This window comes from Lissotriton helveticus, chromosome 6 (genome assembly GCF_964261635.1).
Source record: "Lissotriton helveticus chromosome 6, aLisHel1.1, whole genome shotgun sequence".
NCBI lineage: Eukaryota > Metazoa > Chordata > Amphibia > Caudata > Salamandridae > Lissotriton > Lissotriton helveticus.
Window position 1 is genome coordinate 258,792,183 of NC_136067.1, and position 14,968 is coordinate 258,807,150.

Genomic DNA, 14,968 nt, shown 5'->3' on the forward strand with positions numbered 1-14,968 from the left:
AGTATCTTCTGGTGCGTCTGGCAAGGCCCATGTTGTCTCCTGCTCAGCAGGCAGCGCTTCCCAATGGGTGGGATGAGGCCTGCCCTGCACGTGAGACCCGGGAACAAGGAGGGATTTGTTTGGGTGCTCCTCATCTCTGCGGGAGGGAGGTTGGGAGGGTGATTGCAGGGAGACCGCTTCTACCAAGCCGCCTGCACAAGATTGCGGACACGTCTTGTGTGCAGGGTGCACAATGGGAGGTGGCGAGGGGGCTGGCATGGTGCACGGGCCTGCATCAGTACGTTGTCTGAAACCTTGACCAGGCAGGGTTACCTCAGGTTGCAGTTGGCATGGGCTCTGGCGGGGGTGGGCCTGGGGCTGTTTGGGGAGGGGGGATTATAGATGAAATACCGCCAGAGACAGACACGCGAGGGACCTAGGTGAGACTTCACATATTGGGAGTAAAACCTGACATAGTGCCTAAAGTCTGAATAGTGACAAGGTGCTCTATCGTTTCCTCAGCCAGTGAGTGGGATCACGTTCAGAGTGGGCTCTTTGGACTGTTATCTGCCTGCTGGGGCACCTGATTTCCAGGCCGGACTTTCATTTTACGAACTATTTCAACCTCGTCTAGTTGGTTAATGGAAGCAAATCAAGACTACCACTCCCAGAATGCATTAGGTTGTTGGCTGAAAGAACGGGACTGGAGCCAGGCTCTCCATACTGGAAGGAACTATATAATTGTTTTTTTTTCATATTTGCAGGCTAAAAATAAAGTTGCCAGCCAGTACTGGTCCCCAGACACCTAAAGGCTATTTCTGGGCAATGCCACTGGGTGTCGGTCTAGTACAACTGCCGTGCCTTGGAAACTACAGACCTAATTTGGTGAGCGTTTAAAAGCGTCTACCTCACTACTCACCACAATCTAATCTTCAAGGTGACTGGCGGGTTCAATTACTTGTTATAGTTTCCTGTAGCGCTTGCCGTGCGGCGCTACAAACCTCACAAACACTGAATTAAGATGTGGCCTGGTGGCTAAGGCTGTGGCTCTCTGCTTCCCTTCGTTAGCCACACCGTGTGATTCTGGGAATAAAAGTTAATCTCACGTTGTTTCAGGAGACCATATCTGCAGCAGTGGGAGTGCTTAAACACGGGCTTAGACCCGCTTGGTTGCGCTGTTGGAGTGACTGAAAGTTCACTTAAGTAGACAGTGCCCTACACCACCATGTGCACTATGTACAGAAGATGCCACTTCACCTGAATAACGATTCAGAAAAGGGGGTGGTGATGAACAGAGTGTCTGAATTAAGCAGACCACTCTTACCCAGTCCAAAGATCAGGGCTTGATCCATCACCGTTATTTAGCTCACTGCCCCATCCCAGCTCAGAACCTGGCTATATGCAAATTAGTCTGTCCCTGGCCCAGTGCATCATGGGAACAGGGCAGACCAAACTACCAAGCCAATTCTTCACCAGAAAGGAGACAAGCTTCCGGGGACCGGTTTCTGGCATTTCAGCCGTCGTCGGCCCGGCTTGCTTGAATCCTGATGGAGCAGTGAGCAAGGGACTCATGTCTGAGTATACCCTGCCACACCTATAGTGGCCAAAAACGATTCAGAAAAGGGGGTGGTGATGAACAGAGTGTCTGAATTAAGCAGACCACTCTTACCCAGTCCAAAGATCAGGGCTTGATCCATCACCGTTATTTAGCTCACTGCCCCATCCCAGCTCAGAACCTGGCTATATGCAAATTAGTCTGTCCCTGGCCCAGTGCATCTTGGGAACAGGGCAGACCAAACTACCAAGCCAATTCTTCACCAGAAAGGAGACAAGCTTCCGGGGACCGGTTTCTGGTATTTCAGCCGTCGTCGGCCCGGCTTGCTTGAATCCTGATGGAGCAGTGAGCAAGGGACTCATGTCTGAGTATACCCTGCCACACCTATAGTGGCCAAAAACGATTCAGAAAAGGGGGTGGTGATGAATTCAGAAACTCTGTCCATCACCACCCCTTGTTGTTAAATATTTTGTCCACCCTAAGCGTGGAAGGGTATACTCAGATGTGAGTCCCTTGCTCATTGCACCATCAGGATTCAAGCAAGCCGGGCCGACGACGGCTGAAATGCCAGAAACCGGTCCCCGGAAGCTTGTTTCCCTCCCAGTGTAAGAATTGGCTTGGTAGTTTGGTTTGCCCTGTTCCCATCATGCACTGGGACAGGAACAGACTAATTTGCATATAGCCAGGTTCTGAACTGGGATGGTGCAGTGAGCTAAAAAACGGTGTTAGATCTAGCCCTGATCTCTTGACTGGGTGAGAGTATTCTGCTTTATTCAGAAACTCTGTCCATCACCACCCCTTGTTGTTAAATATTTTGTCCACCCTAAGCGTGGAAGGGTATACTCAGATGTGAGTCCCTTGCTCATTGCACCATCAGGATTCAAGCAAGCCGGGCCGACGACGGCTGAAATGCCAGAAACCGGTCCCCGGAAGCTTGTTTCCTTCCCAGTGTAAGAATTGGCTTGGTAGTTTGGTTTGCCCTGTTCCCATCATGCACTGGGACAGGAACAGACTAATTTGCATATAGCCAGGTTCTGAACTGGGATGGTGCAGTGAGCTAAAAACGGTGTTGGATCTAGCCCTGATCTCTTGACTGGGTGAGAGTATTCTGCTTAATTCAGAAACTCTGTCCATCACCACCCCTTGTTGTTAAATATTTTGTCCACCCTAAGCGTGGAAGGGTATACTCAGATGTGAGTCCCTTGCTCATTGCACCATCAGGATTCAAGCAAGCCGGGCCGACGACGGCTGAAATGCCAGAAACCGGTCCCCGGAAGCTTGTTTCCTTCCCAGTGTAAGAATTGGCTTGGTAGTTTGGTTTGCCCTGTTCCCATCATGCACTGGGACAGGAACAGACTAATTTGCATATAGCCAGGTTCTGAACTGGGATGGTGCAGTGAGCTAAAAAACGGTGTTGGATCTAGCCCTGATCTCTTGACTGGGTGAGAGTATTCTGCTTAATTCAGAAACTCTGTCCATCACCACCCCTGGTTGTTAAATACTTCACCTGAATAAGACATTTTTGTGCAGAAATACACTTTACATTTTCACCCTTTTATGGTAGCTTTGAATATGCTGCTTGAAATGCCCGGACTTCCAAATCCTTTCTAGAGAGCTCCAGGGGGTGCGAAGGAACAAACATCGAGCATGACACGGAAAGTAAAGAAAAAAGGAGGAGGGGGGAGAATCCGTAGCATAATCGGAGAGAAGAAAAAGAGAAGAGACTGGAGCAGACCAAATATTGAAAGAGGAGGAGATAAAAGTAAAAGAAACCCACAGAAACAAAAGGTATAACATTTAGAGAAAGCAGGGATTGCAGATAAGAGGACAAGGAAGAGTCCGCCATTTATCTAGATGAACGTTACGTGTTCTCCGAGGGGTGGGGGGGGGGGAATGCTGAAGCGAGGAGACCTCAGTGTGCAGGGTAGTGCCTGGAGACTTTCTTATCTTTAGGGGGGGCATCTGTTTCTAATTATCAAGGCCGCGTGAAGGCCATGCTAATTAGAAACAGGTGGCCCCCCTAAAGATAAGAAAGTGCTTCAGGACAGCCGTGAAGCAGACGTGCCAGTCCAGATGGGCCGGAAGAAAGGGAGAAAGGGCAGTGGCCAAAAAGCATAATTTTCAATAGGAAGCCAGCATTTAGCATAAACGCTGATGTGACTCAATGAAAATGATGAGTGGGGCTTCAAGTCCCCATCTCAAATCTCCTCTCTCACTTTAGGTCTCGCCGAACGAGCAGCCCATGAGGTGCAACGCTAGGTGGGACCTAAAAACTGAAGAATGATTTATCTTCTGTCAAGAATTCCCCCTGCTCCGTCCCCGCACCCCTGTCGCGTGCCGGGAGCAGCGCGAGGAAACCACGAGCGGCTGACAAGCAAAGAACCACATGTACCAGCATGCTTAGCGCCTGGAAGATACGCCCATAAAACAGGTAGCCGATTGAGGGAAGGCGTCGGATATTTTGATCCACACCGGCCGTCTTGTTTCCTGTTCCTTAGACCCTCGTTCCGGACGGCGGTTAGAGAAGCGGCTGCTCTCTTCTCAGGAAACCCCCGTATTACTAGTTATCAATCAATCAATCAATCAGAGCATTTGTATAGCGCACTACTCACCCGGAGGGTCTCAAGGCGCTGGGGGGGGGGGGTTCGCTACTGCTCGAATAGCCAGGTCTTGAGCTGCTTCCTGAAGGCGAGGTGGTCCTGGGTCAGGCGGAGGTGGGTCGGAAGGGAGTTCCAAGTCTTGGCGGCCAGGTAGGAGAAGGACCTTCCTCCTGTGGTGGCTCTTCGGATGCGGGGGACGGCGGCGAGGGCATGGCTGGTCGATCGAAGCTGGCGCGTGGGAGCGTAGAAGTTGAGGCGGCTGTTGAGGTATCCTGGTCCTTGGTTGTGTAAGGCTTTGTGTGCGTGGGTGAGGAGCCGGAAGGTGATTCTCTTGTTGACCGGGAGCCAGTGCAGGTCTCTCAGGTGTCCGAAGATGTGGCTGCGGCGGGGGATGTCCAGGATGAGTCGTGCTGAGGTGTTCTGGATCCGCTGGAGTCTCTTCTGGAGTTTGGCGGTGGTTCCGGCGTAGAGGGAGTTGCCGTAGTCCAGACGGCTGGTGACGAGGGCCTGGGTGACCGTCTTCCTGGTCTCGGTGGGGATCCATCGGAAGATCTTGCGTAGCATTCGCAGGATGTGGAAGCACGACGAGGAGACGGCGTTGACTTGTCTGGTCATGGAGAGGGAGGAGTCCAGGATGAAGCCCAGGTTGCGTGTGTGGTCAGTTGGTTTGGGTGCGCTGCCCAGGGCGGGGGGCCACCAGGAGTCGTCCCAGGCGGAGGGTGAGGATCCCAGGATGAGGACTTCCGTCTTGTCTGAGTTCAGTTTCAGGCGGCTGTTCGACATCCATTTGGCTACTTCTGTCATCCCTTCGTGCAGGTTGGCTCTGGCGGTGGCGGGGTCGTTAGTGAGGGAGAGGATCAGCTGGGTGTCGTCGGCGTAGGAGATGATGTTCAGGTTGTGCTGGCGTGCGATGGCTGCGAGGGGGCTCATGTAGACGTTGAAGAGAGTTGGGCTGAGCGAGGAGCCTTGAGGAACGCCGCAGATGACTTCGGTGGCCTCCGATCTGAACGGGGGGAGGCGGACTCTCTGTGTCCTTCCGGTGAGGAAGGAGGTGATCCACTCCAGTGCCTTCTCCTGGATTCCGACGTTGCTGAGGCGCTGTACTAGGGTGCGGTGGCAGACAGTGTCGAAGGCCGCGGAGAGGTCCAGGAGGATGAGGGCCGCTGTTTCTCCGTTGTCGAGCAGGGCTCGGATGTCGTCTGTGGCTGCGATCAGGGCGGTCTCGGTGCTGTGGTTGGCCCGGAAGCCAGACTGCGAGAGGTCGAGGGAGCCGTTCGTCTCGAGGAAGGCGGCCAGTTGCTTGTTGACGGTCTTCTCGATTACTTTGGCCGGAAACGGGAGCAGCGAGATGGGGCGGTAATTCTTGAGGTCGGTAGGGTCTGCTGATGGTTTCTTGAGTAGAGCGCTGAGTTCGGCGTGCTTCCAGCTCTCCGGGAAGGTGGCGATGTCGAAGGAGGTGTTGATGATGTCCCGCAGGTGGGGTGCGATGACAGCGTCGGCCTTGTTGAAGACGTGGTGAGGGCAGGGGTCTGTCGGAGATCCGGAGTGGATGGAGTTCATCGTGCGGATGGTGTCTTCGGTGCTGATCGGGGTCCAGGCGCGGAGGGTGGTGGTGGGGGGCGGTGGTTCGGTCGTGGCGTGCGTTGGTTGAGTGCTGAAGCTGTTGTGTATGTCCGCGATCTTGTTGTGGAAGTAGGAGGCGAGGGAGTTGCAGAGGTCTTGCGAAGGGGTGATGTCGTTGTTTCCGGCGTTGGGGTTGGAGAGCTCTTTCACGATGTTGAAGAGTTCCTTGCTGTTGTGTGCGTTGTTGTCCAGTCGTTCCTTGAATGCAGTTTTCTTGGTGGCGCGGATCAGCTGGTGGTGTTTTCGGGTGGCGAGCTTGAGGGCAGTCATGTTGTCCGGTGTTGGGTCTGTGCGCCAGGTTTTCTCGAGTGCTCTGCAGTTCTTCTTGGACCTCTTGAGTTCGTCGTTGAACCATGGGGCTTTCTTGCTGCCGGGTCTGCTCGGCGGGGTCTTCAGCGGGGCGAGTTCGTCTGCGCAGTCGCTGATCCATTTCGTGAGGTTGGTGGCTGCTTGACTGGGGTTCGTTGTGCTGGTGGGAGGGTTCTTGCTCAAGGACGTAGTGAGCTGGTCTGCAGTGATCTTGTTCCAGCTTCTGCGGGGAGCCTGTTGCTGGTGATGGTGGAGCGTGGTCCTTCTGAAGCTGAAGTGGACGCAGCTGTGGTCCGTCCAGTTATCGTGTCTGCGATTACACTCCAGGTAGAGAAGCACACCACGGAGGTGTTTTCCGCGTCTCTACCTTTCCTTTGTACCGCGGGATATCCAAGGGAGACGCACACCATGGAGGTGTTTGCTGTGTCCTTGCCTTTTCTTTGGGTCCCGTTGTTCTGGCGGTAGAGACGCACACCACGGAGGTGTTTGCCGCGTCTCCGCCTGACGGCACAAGTGCCTGAGAACGTTTAACAATGCATGGGGGCACATTTACTTGGCTTGAATATTAGTGGCTTATGGTTACAAAGGTAGAGCGGCTGCTCCCTTGTTAACCTGCCTTAACACACGGTAGAGTGCCCGGCTGGGCATTCCTGTGCTCGCTCCCACCGCAGGCATATCCTAATACGCATTACTTGGGGAAATCTTGCCCAGGACACCTTAGCAGCAGCACTCGAACGGCATTTTCGGCTGTTACTTAGCACAGTGCCCTCCGTTGGCGAATACCGGGACCGGTATTCATGCGGAGGACGGTTGGACCGCACAAGACTTGCGGAGCTGGCTGCTAATGGGTATCGTTATAACCACCTTTTCATTCACGCATTATTGTACATAAGACAGCGGAACTACCGCGAAGTAGCAGATTTATATTGTATTCTTTTCTCTTCCTTTCTATACAACAAGCTAAATAAATCTGTCTTAAAGGTGTTCACAGGTGTAGCTCTCATTTCGTGTTCTGGTTTGTCTTTAACCGACCCTGATAGTCTAGGTAGATTACATCTTCAATTAACTACTGTAAATCAGGATCTTCCTCAGTCTCGTACTCACCTTCTCTTATTTCTATGCTTAGTACTCTTTTCGGGACTCAGTTGGCTAACTTAAAAGTCACAGGGTGGATTCTATGAACGTCAATTCACCAGAATGCCAGTGGTAGCGAAAGTGACATCACATGCCCTTTGACCTTCAATTTCACTCACGAACACATGGTTACACATATACATTCATACTTGCACACTCTCTCACGTAAACACACAAGCATGCACATAACATACATTTAAAAGCATTTGTTTCTACTTACCTCAGCTGCCTACGGAAGGACGTTTCATCTAATAGTACTCCATATATTACACTAATAGTGAACAATGAAACATTATCCACTATTAGTGTAATAATAGTTTTTTGAGGAAACAAAGAGAGTTAAGCCACAACCGACGTCCATAAGTATAAGCTGCCACTGTGTTCCTGGCACTGTTTTTGCCACCTCTCAGGATAGGTGTCACAAAGGCAGTGCCGGGGTCGCAAGGGGCAAGCCAGGGGTCACAGCTGCGACCCCTAAGTGATGTCCATAGTAGAAGCCCAGTTGACCCATTCAGTACTGCCAAAATGCTCTATGAGGGAGAATAGTTATTGAGATATTATTACTAAATCCGAGGCATTCCCATCTCTTGCACATTCTATAGCAGTATGGGCTGTCAGAAGGGTCAGACACAGTCACTTTTTTGTGGGAGAGAACCCAAGCACATCATCAATTTCAACAAAGATGTGTTTTCAACAAAATGAGGGCAACACCCATCAAAGTGATTTTCACACACTTTGCTGGAACTAATACTTAAATTCACATTTGAACTACATAATTTTACAGCAAAACCATTTTTGGCAGGAAAACCTCTGCAAAAGTAGGAAAGGGATACAAATTTCAAACATTTATTCAGGGAAATAATTATGAAATGTACACCATTCCACTGGGTGTATGATACCTTGTACCTCTGGTTCTAATAGCCTAAGTTCAATAACCCAGTTTTCCTTCTGAGGCTGTTGATAGTAGGATTTACTTTAACATCAAGAAATGATTCACCTTGAGTGTGTTCTGGACAGGTCTTTTTTTATCCTTACTAGAAGTATATTAAAGAGCATCAGCATTTAGATTATTACAAAATAATTTATATTTTGGTATAGAAATTAAATATGCCACTAACAGATAAAGTAAGTTGCCCAGGATCATTCAGTATTGGAAGTGGCTGAGCTAACATCAGAATTAATGCGCCAAGCATGGTAATTCAGGCAGTAGGAAGTGCTTTGATAAAAGCAAAGTTAGCACGCACTCTGGGCGTCTCACTTTGTATTGAGCACTCCGACATTGCAACCTGCTGCAAAAGGAATTTTATGACCATATTCAGGACTGTGAATCACCATTAATGTCCCATTTTGTTGTTGCTACTATGCTGGACAATGTTTCTACTGTCCAAATTAAGGTGTTTTAGTCAAAATGTGTAGTTATGGAATTGTTAAAATAATGCAGTACAGTGGGTCTATCCCATAAGCAGTACATGGCCTACTGTGAAAACACTTGTATGCTTCTACTACAGCCCCACAAGCTCATACTCTAATACATCTGGTCTTTTAAAGGAACCAAATCTAGTCCAGCTTCACCCAGACATGGCATGCACCCTGCACAGGCATATGAAAACAAGGCTGAGGGAGGACAGCAGGCTTCTCAGGTACTGCCCAAGCTGTAACAGTGATAGGCACTCCACATGCAGCCCTACCCTGGACAGATGGAGTGTTTGGGGAATGTATAATGGCAATCCTAATGTACTCCCATTTATAATGCTAAAATCCAGGGGTAGACAGCCAATGTACCGACACTAAAGACAAAGACAGAGGTTAGGTAGGATAGTGGTAGATACACAAGTATTGTCTTGACATCTTGTTCTCTCTCTTTCAAGTGCACCCAATGTGTTATGTGTAAACCCAGCAGACCTATAAAGCAGGATTTGACACTCCAGCAGGATTCAACACTGCAATATCAAAAAGCATGTCACAGCCCCTACCCCTCTGCTGAGCTTAAATGAGTCATTCCTTCCTATGGAGGTTGACCTGTTCACCTCAGTGGCCTTTTGTGCAGCTCCTGGGAGGAAAAGCACACCTTATTTACACCTTATTCAGGCCAAGTACAGGCTGGCGGTAGCTGGGAAATTAATGCAAATTAGCCTCAAGGAAATTCAGACAGGGAAAAGGTAACTTTCTAAAAGCTACTTTCCTTAATATTTATTTTAAAAAATCTGAAATCATTGTTGAATTGGATTTTTAATAACTATTAAAAACAGTTGTTAATTTGTTTTTTCTAGCATTCCCATTCCCAAGATGCAGTATTGAGATTTTAATATGTGCTCTGGTTTTTTACATAGGACACCTAGGCCTGCCAATGAAAAACCGCACTAGGGAGCTAGTCACTGTAAGGACATGTTACCATTACATTTCTACATATTCTGCTTTTAAATACCACATATGGGCTACAAAGTCTCCCAATGGATGGCTTATTGATGTTCACAAAGGAGGTTTTGACCTGACAAAAAGGCTTCTTTTGACAGGTCGAATTGCTTTTTTATACAGCTATAGTCAGGATGCAATGGTAGGCCTGAAACCATGTTTGCAATGCAGCTTTAGTGGAAGGCACAATATTTGCTGCAGTACACTGGTGGCATTTAACTTGCGGTCCCTGTGTACACCCTGTACCATATACTAGGGACTGCTGGTTAGTAGGGGTAAAGTACAGAGTTCACCTGCCAGTAATAATAAAGGGTCCAGAAACAAGGGAAGAAATCTTGGGTGACAACACAGGAAAGGTAGATTTCCTACACAGGCTGCCCCTAGTGCTAGGTTACACTAATGAATGCCTTGATGGGTTTCCCTGCTCTGGCAATAGAACATGGACTATGCAACAGCCCTGCAGTGGCCCTTGTCTCTTCTATGCCCCATTGAACCTATTTGCACCCCTTTGTCAGCGACTAACCTTGTCCATGGGTAACCCTTCTCCGTGGACCCCACTGGGGATGGGACTAACCCTAGCTAATCCACAGATGTATCTCAGCAGGTGAATAATACCACCATGGCCAGCAAAGTGATGTGGCCCAGCCTGCCTTCTATGTCTGACCTCTATTCCCAGGTGTGGATCAGCTCTGCCTGTATGGCATGCAACCAATAGAGTCCACTGACAGATGTCAGTGTTAGGACCCTTGTCAGTAGGTAGCTTTTCCTTATCCCTGGTAGCTTTTGCCCTTGACCCTTCCATGTTTTGAGTTCGAGGCCCATTTCCTCCCGCAGGCACCCCCCTATGCCCTATTCCTGGTGGTCCAGTTGGGAGCATCTCTGCTCTGCCCTCTGTCTCTCTGCTTTCTCTCCTTAGTTCTTTTTTGTCTCCTTTCATCTTTTCTGCTCTGTCACTTTCTTCCACTTTCTGCATTTTTCTGCTCTTCTGTCACTTTTCTTTCTGCATATTTCTGGAACTCTTTATGCATTTTTCTTCTGTTCTGTCACTTTCTTTCGCTTCCGCACTTTTCTACTTTTTACTCTTTTCACTTTTGTGCCTTTCCCATGCTGTGTCTCCGCCGCTGCTTGTTCCCCGCGGCCCCACCCCCCTCCAGCGCCGCTTTCCCCGCCTCCCAGCTGTCCAGCCCTCTCCCCCTCGCGCTACTTAATGGTGGCCGCTGGCGCGCCATAGGTAAACCCGTCTGTGCCTGTCCGAGCCTGGACCGTGCCCAGCACCATGGACCCTGGTGCGCGAACCATTCACCGCTACGACACCAGTACCCTCCACGCCCTCAACACTGGAGGCCACACCGCCGGCCGCTGAGCATTGCCATATGACACTCGGCTACCTTTTTCCTGCCAAAACTGCAGCTGCACCTTCGCCTGCCACCGCACACCAGCCACAACCACTGCTCGACTGGCAAAGACGGGACCTGACCGCCTCAGCAGTATTCTGCTCAACACCCACTCCCTCCACAAACACGCAGTGGAGATCTGGGACCTACTCTACTCCATCCACCCCGACATTGCCTTCCTCACAGAAACTTGGATGAACTCCACCTCCACCCCCGACATCGCCACCACCATCACGGCCGGCTACAAGATCATTCACAAGGACTGCATCAACAAACCGGGTGGAGGCATCACCATCGTACACAAAAGCAGCCTCCGCCTCACCACCCACATCGTCGACCACTCAACCAACATGGAGCACCTGCACTTCCAGGTCCAGACCAACCCGAACACCACCCTCTGCAGCACCCTCATCTACAGACCCCCGCGGACCTCGTCCACCCTTCAGCGTCTCCATCATAGACATCATCGCACCCCACGCTCTTGCCTCAACAGACTACATCCTCCTCGGTGACCTCAACTTTCACCTGGACAACCCCAACGACAAGTTTTATCCTACTGCAGAGTAGATGTATATAATATATGATGCAGTATTTGTATTCTTTTCACATATTTAGTTGTGGTTCACTGATTTAGTATCACGTCTTTGGTAATTTGTTGAGATTATATGCTGACATGGCTCCACTACTGAATAAGATATCACCTTCCTTCGTTCTAACTTCTGGTTGATTTTTAATACATCATATACACCGTTTACTTCACTGTGTATGTAGTCAGAACGTTCCCTTATTATGAGTACTGCAAGTGCTATCCGCCTCCTTCGCTAAACATTAATACGATGCATTCCCACCTTTTACGTCGTCCTGCTTGTATGCTATTCTCCCCAGTCAATTGCGGCGACATTGCAGGAAGGCGTGTATTTTTAACATCATTAAGGTTCCTTACGTCTATAATCCCAGTCCATCATGGCGGCGTTAAAGGACACCGTTTATTTTTAGCACCGTATTTCGTTTCCCAAAATCCTTTACGGCTATATTCCTAACATCGCGATATTTCAACGTGAAGCCGGATGTTCAAAAACAGGGGCGGCAACCGGGCTTCCGATCGTTCGTTATGGCCCATTAAACGAAGTTCACGCCAGCGCGGTTATCAATCTATGGCCAGGTGAGTGTTTTAGATAACAGGAGTATATAGAGTTCCATACTGTGATTTATTCGGTGACGCATACATGTTAATCGGGATCTTGTTGTGAGTTACACATTTTCTTCGAGCCACTATCGCGTAGTATTGCACAGCAGAAATAACGATTTGTCTATCGTGTAGGCTCTAATCATGTATAGACCCGTATTTCATGTATACACATTATGGAGGTTAATTATGAATCGTTTTTGTGCTCGTTAAACTTTAGAGCACTCTGCACAGATTTCTATCTGTTATCATTTGCCTAGGATTTACAGGTAGACTTTATCTAGTTTATCCGAATAATTTATATATCTAGTTTTCCCCATATCGGCAAGTGTAGTCCAGCGACTAAGCCTCTGGAGCTTGTATGCATAGATCTCTTGGTGTGATATGTAGTTACTCGTCTCTCGTCTATATGACTAGCTTAGGTGGATAAGTGCTGGAAATCGTTTTCGCATGTTTAAAACCTTGATTTGCTCATAGTGCCCCCCCTTTTTCTTTACTACTTAAATCGGGGCCAGGAGCCTAACCATCAGTGAAATGTGCTCACAGGCACGATATGTCAGGCTGGGCCGTATTTTGCATCTGTATGATTAAGACCTCTTTTGGCTCACAAGGCCCTTTATTACTACCTAATTTGGGGCTCGGAGCACAAACATTAGTGAAATATGTACTTAGGCGCTTTTTGTATATACTAGTTCCCTCTAATAAATATAGATTTGTACATCTGCTTTGGCAGGACATTGGGAGACATTGGTGGACGTTCGTTCCAGTATACGTGATATAGAGGTCACGGTTGTATGAAACCTGGGATATACAAGCCAGTTCATAGAGGTACGTATTGGTGATTGAACCCAGCCTACCGGGTAGACATCTTTTTGTAGTGATAAAATTATCCTTTACTACTTCTCTTTAACTTCTAGTATTTCCAGTTGAAGAATAAATAATAAACACGTCACATGAAGAGATTTAAAGTGACCCTTTGAGCATCCATCGTAGTGGTAAGAATGAATTGGAGATATTTTCATTATTAATGATCTTCCCATACCGTAGAGAGGCCATAGATTGATCTATTGGTCCTTTTACCTATAGAATGCTGAATCTAAAGACGAATTACATAAGAATACCTAATCCGGATACTGAACAATATCATAGGAGTATGTCCTGAGTCTAGAATATTTGCTCCTTTTTGTAAGTATATACTGTCTTCACTTACAACATAAGATAAATCTCAACTAATAGACTCATTGCCGATTCCACCAATTGCACTAAATAGGATATCTCTTAGTGGACAGGAAAAGAGTATTGCTCACTGACCTCTACTTACCCTTGTTGGTTTGTTATGCACATTGACTACATAGTTTATGCACTCATGCATGGTTTCTTTCAACTTTCCTTTTTATTAGTGGCATACTGGTCCTTTTGCATGGGATGTCTTGATGTTGTTCTCAACAATGTTATGTATTTATTTATATGGTAGATCTGGTTTTGGTGACAACATTTTTTTCTTGTATATATATTCTAGATCCCCTGGATACCTGGGTTGTTTTGATTGGAAGAGGTCCTGAAGAAGGTGGCCTCGAGCCGCCGAAACGCGCGTCGACCAAGTGCGGGGTCTCACATTAGGTGTTGAGACCTGTATTCACGATTTTTTCTTCCTTGTTTCAATTGGTGTGGTTATGTGTGGAGATAGGGTGAGAATGTTGTGAATGTTGGTCGTGTGATAGCATTGTGATTATTTGTTCTTTTCCAGGGGTATAATAAATTATGTTCTTTTTTGTATGAAATTTAGATTGTATATAGCTGTACATTACATGTTTTTTATTATGTCTTTTTTCTCTTTTTTCATTTTTGATTTATTTATAAAAAAATCCATGTATAAAAAATTGTCCTTTGTATAAAGAATGGTAAAGAATGTTGATGTATTAGCAAACAAGAGAAATGAAAGGATTGAAATATAATGAAATAAAATCTTTACCTTTTTGAAAGAATGCAATGCATTGTTTAGCGTTTGTCACCGATTTGAGATATATTGACATTTAGATTTTGTGGCCGCAAAGGGAAACTTCTCTCTTGTTGTGTGTCAACCCCAACGACAAGAACTACTACTCCCTGCTGGAGAACCTTCCTACCGTAGGACTCAAACAACTGTGCACCTCCACAACCCACTCAGCAGGACACACACTCGTCCCCATCTTCTTAGCCAGTGGCAACATCACCTTCAGCCATACCTCTAAGCTCCTTAGGACCAACCACAGCTGCATCCACTTTTCCTTCACCAAACCCACCGTACACCACCACGCCCACTGCTACCCTTGCAGAAGTTGGAACAAGATCACAGAAGAACAGCTCACCACCACCGACATCCTCAGACGCTAATACCTCAGCACACAACTTCCACAGATGAAACTGCTGCAAGGATTCTGCACATATACAGAACTATGCACAGGAAAATGGGACCTCAGTGAATAGGGGTATACCAACCTACCACAATAGTACCCAAAATCCCAAACTGACTATCTATAGTGTCTCATTCGTTCTCCGACTACAGCGAAGCTACCAATGACAACCTAGAACATGTCACTCTTGGGAATCGCGGGAGCCAGACAACTCTTTCGCTCGCTCACTCACTCGCTCATACTTGTCCACAATGCGAATAAAGAGAGACATTTAGTTTAAAATGTTTATTTTAACTAGCGCGCTCTATGGTACAGTACACGTGCCGTTACTAGTAGCAAAATGCAATATAGTCAGCATTGTCACAATTCCATACAATACAAAC